The sequence below is a fragment of the Chionomys nivalis genome, chromosome 15, assembly GCF_950005125.1.
Source record: "Chionomys nivalis chromosome 15, mChiNiv1.1, whole genome shotgun sequence".
Lineage (NCBI taxonomy): Eukaryota > Metazoa > Chordata > Mammalia > Rodentia > Cricetidae > Chionomys > Chionomys nivalis.
Window position 1 is genome coordinate 48,410,469 of NC_080100.1, and position 4,546 is coordinate 48,415,014.

General features: G+C 45.1%; 1 non-coding gene across 1 annotated transcript; it reads left to right on the forward strand.

The window, feature by feature from the left end:
- Positions 1-1,138: 1,138 nt before the first annotated feature.
- Positions 1,139-1,211, forward strand: Trnak-cuu (transfer RNA lysine (anticodon CUU)). The gene has a single exon. It is a non-coding gene; the product is annotated as a tRNA-Lys (tRNA).
- Positions 1,212-4,546: the final 3,335 nt, after the last annotated feature.

Genomic DNA, 4,546 nt, shown 5'->3' on the forward strand with positions numbered 1-4,546 from the left:
TAAGACTATTCTCAATACAATTGGAAAGTGAAGCCCTCTGCAAAAGCTCCTCGCAGCGGTGCTTCCTGTAAATTTTGGGGGGACACGGCTCCTGACATATCCCCCTTCCTTTTATAAAAGCAGGCATCTATCAAGTGGAGGGCACCAGGTCAGAGTCTAACCCTGGTGTCAGATCTAAATGAGAAGGGACTGGGACAAGGAAGGACCCTCCTCCCGGATGGTAGAGCAATTTACCTCTCCTGGGAACAGAGGGGTGCCTTATAAGTAGTATTAGTTCCTTGGAGGTCCTCAAATAAAAGGTATCTAGCAAGACCTAAAGTAAGCAGGTCTTTGACCACAGGGTACCCTGTCTTGTCTTAGGCCATGTGGAGGGCGATCCTCGTGCCTGGCACCATGCCATGTTGAGCCGGTTTTTACAACCTCTGTATGGTGTGCTGTTCAGGCGAGGGTCCACACTAACTCCCGTCATTGGGCCCCTGTATCTATCATTAATGAAAAGACTGTGAGGAGCTCCTCAAATAAAAGATATAATGATATAACTTTGGCACCAATAGCTCCATCTTCCAGACAAGAAGAAAGGGCGTTTTCCAAACCCAGTATTCACCGTTTAGTCTGGCCTAAGGTATATCCTCCTTCCTAAATGCCTACTCCACAATAAGATTATGAGTGCTGCCTGCCAACAATTAGGGCAGTGTAAAGGGATCAAAATCTAAAATTTTTAACATATGCATTAAACCTAAACATTTTACAGCATGTGTCAAACTTTTCCCAACATCTATAAGCAGTTACAAATATCATTAGGTCAATTCCAGTAAGAATACATACATTGACAGACATTGTTGTTATCAAATACCACCAGCTCCAGTCTCTGAGCAACAGTCAAAACCCCAATCTTCCCCCTTCTTAAGTAAAGAGGGGTTAATATTTTAATTAAAATGAGTTTTTGTGTCCCAAAGTTTAAAACAGTCAAATGTTTAGTCTACACCTCAGCTGCAAAGCAAACAGAATGCAGACTGCAGAAGCAGTTTAACATTTGTGCTTCAGGGCAGGTGGGCTTCCTGGGTGAGGTGAGCTGTAGTCAGCTATCTGAAGCACACCCTGGCAATTATCTCAGGCCAGGTCTCCCTGGACTCTGGAGGCCCGGCTAGCTCAGTCGGTAGAGCATGAGACTCTTAATCTCAGGGTCGTGGGTTCGAGCCCCACGTTGGGCGCCACTGTAGCGGCCTCGACGGGTTACTCTGTCTAGGGTTTGTAACCCGCCTGGCTGGCCAGTTATTCCAGGGTCACGGAGAGGCACCACCTGAAAGGCAAGGGCTGATGAGAGAAAGGAGGCTCTGCTTATGTTGTCAAAGCCTCCGTTTATTAGGGTCATGGTTACAGCTTATATAGCCCCTGGATGGGGAGCTTGGGGGGCTGGGGCACGGGGTCCCACCACGTGGTCCACGCCCATCACGTAGGCTAGGTCAGGATTCCTTGGTCAGGAAGTCACAAGGTGACACACCTAGTTGCCTAGATAGTTTGGAATGTAAGGCAGGTTCCCTTAACAGAGGCTCTCTATTGACAGTTAATTTGGGTGTGAGATAGGGTGTGAGATAGGCTTGCTCAATAAGACTATTCTCAATACAATTGGAAAGTGAAGCCCTCTGCAAAAGCTCCTCGCAGCGGTGCTTCCTGTAAATTTTGGGGGGACACGGCTCCTGACAAATACACTTTTTTAAATGTTCATCCAAGGTGTAACATGGCATAATTGAGATCTTGGGGACTGAATAATATTCCACTGTATTGGATACTGGCAGTGGCTCATCTTTTGGCACATACTTCAGTCATTGCTGTTAACTGACTGAACAGCCAAGTACATTAGCCGAGCACTTTGAGAGATCATCTATATCTACAGCAGATGCTCTTAGACTAACAGCGGAGAGTAGGAAAGGAAAAGACTATTCCAGACCATCAGGAAGCTGCAGAAAGTAGGATGGGGGTGGGACATCTCAATTGCTAATGTGTGTGTTCCTCAAGTGTGGGGACCTTTGTTCTAATCCCCAGCACTATGTAAAAAGCCAGGTGTGGTGGTGTACACACCAGCTATTCCAATGCTAGACAATCAGAGACAGGAGTTCTCAGGCTTGCCAGCTGATAGTCTAGACTGTCTCAAAAAATAAGTTAAGTTACACTTAGCTGGAGATTTCTCTCCTGCATGCTGGTTCCAGAATAACTATTCTGAGACTTAATATTAATTACAAAGTTCAGACTTATTATTAACTAGCTCTTACGACTTACATTAACCCATGTCTGTTATTCTATATTTTACCACAAGACTCATGGCTTGTTAACTCACATCTTGTTTCTCTGGCAGCTGGTGGTGTCTCCAAGACTCTGCCTTCTTTTTCCCTTTATCTTTGTTTGGATTTCCCACCTAGCTGTATTCTGCCCTGCCATAGACCAAAGCGCTTCCTTATTAACCAATGGGAACAAAACACATTCAAGGCATACGGAAGGGGCATCCCACATCAGGAGAGTATACAGAAATATGTACATACACATATATACACATGTAAAATGAATAGAAAAAGAGCAGGAGACAATATTAAAGTCTATCAGATAAAATAGACATTAAGAAAAATAGTAACATGTTGTGGAATATTTAACTATGCAAAGATGTGTTATGTTTGTTTATGCTGTAGAATATTACTTTAACTGTGTGTTGTATTTGTTTATGCTACATTTATTTAATGATGTAAGGATGTGTGTTTAATTATGTAAAGATATGTTGCATTTGTTTCACCTTGCCTGCCTAAGGCACCTGATTTGTCTAATAAAGAGCTGAACGGCCAATAGTGAGGTAGAGAAAGGAGCTGGGGCTGGCAGGCAGAGATAAATAAGAGGAGAACTCTAAAGAATGAGAAAGAAGAAAGGAATGAAGGAGAAAGAAAAAGACACAGCCAGTACCAGAAGCCATGCAGCCGCAGCCACCAACCAGACAGAGAAGCATGAAAGGAACATATAGGAGGAAGAAAGGTTAAAAAACCCGAGGCAGAACATAAATGAAGAAAACCAGGTAACATTGAAAGAACTAACCAGAAATAAGCTAAACAAGGCTGAGCATTCAAAACTAATAATAAGTCTTCGTGTCGTGACTTGGGAGCTGGTTGGTGACTCAAAATAAAAAACCTGGTACAGTAACATAATAATGATTTTAACAGAAATATAATAAAAACAGAAGAATTAAAATCTAAGCATCATCAGGATCGTGTTCGGAAAATCTTTGTTACTTTCTCCTCTTCCTTTCAGTTTTATTTTCTGAGGATTCAGTCGTCCTAGAAAGGGACAGAGCCTGCAAAAATTAAATAAAAAATGACAGAAAGAAACCAATCTTAAGTTTTAAGTTGTAGCCCATTTGAGATGATGAGACCTGGTGTGATCTCACTCCAGGCTACCCCATCAAGAGCTGTCTTTCTGCCCAAGCTGTTGGCAATGTACGCGCCTCGGCAATGCACTCATCTCTCATAGCCACCTTGGTGCTCAGAATAGCTGTGGTGGGGTCACAGCTCCTGACCTCAGGAGCCCTTGTTTGTTCTAATCATGGTCCAAAACGAGAAGCCACAAAGTGCTTGTCCACTTTATTGTAAGATCTGCCCTGAGAAGGGAGAGATTTGTGGAGTATTGTGTTATGTAGCTAGGGCTCTGAGGCGGGTTCATTTCTCTGTCAATCAAAGGATTAAAAGGTTGGGAAAACCTGATTAACATGAGTAGCAGCAGGAAATATCTCAGACACAGCAGGAAGCAGCAGGAAACAGCTCAGACACAGCAGGAAGCGGTGACAGGCACCGGAATGAAAAAAAAAAAGGACATGATTGCTCCTAGGTAGTGGGGAGGAGCAGAAAGTTTACTGTAGACAAAAGGGAGAGTATAGCCAGAGGCAGGGACCTCTGGGAGAGTCCAGAGTGAACAGGACCCTGAGTCAGGCCATGTGTGTGTGTGGGGGGGAGGGAGGCAGGGCGGCGGGGGGGGGGGGGGGGGGCAGAAGAGTACAAGGTAGACACAGGACAAAAGGATGGGTAACCAAAATGGATGGGTTCCACGGAGAAGGGCAGTTGGGGGAAGGGCAGGCCAGCCTCTGGGCTGGAGAAGTTTAGGGGTGTGCTAGCCATACTCTGTGATCTCAGGCAGCGACTGAGGGGTGCTGGGAGAACCTGGTGATCGGGTCTGCTATGGGATGTTAAATAGGTACCTCAGCCAGTTGTCCGGTGTTTGAGAACAAGTCCCTTTTCCCCTGGAGGACTCCGGGTGTAAGTGATTTTTGTTGGCCAGGGATGGGTCCTTTTCCCCTAACTAAGAACTGGTCTATTTATTTAGACAAAGAAAGTTCCACAGTTTATATACACAGGTAGGATACCCAGGTCTGACTTTCAGCTTATCTGACCAGCGTGGATTTGTCCCCGAGAGCGTGGGGTGGAACCCTACTGGTGAGAGAAAAAGCCTGTGTCAAGCCTCTAGGCGATGCTTGCTTCCGGTCAGGGGAGTGATGGAGAAGATCCGAAAGTTTGCT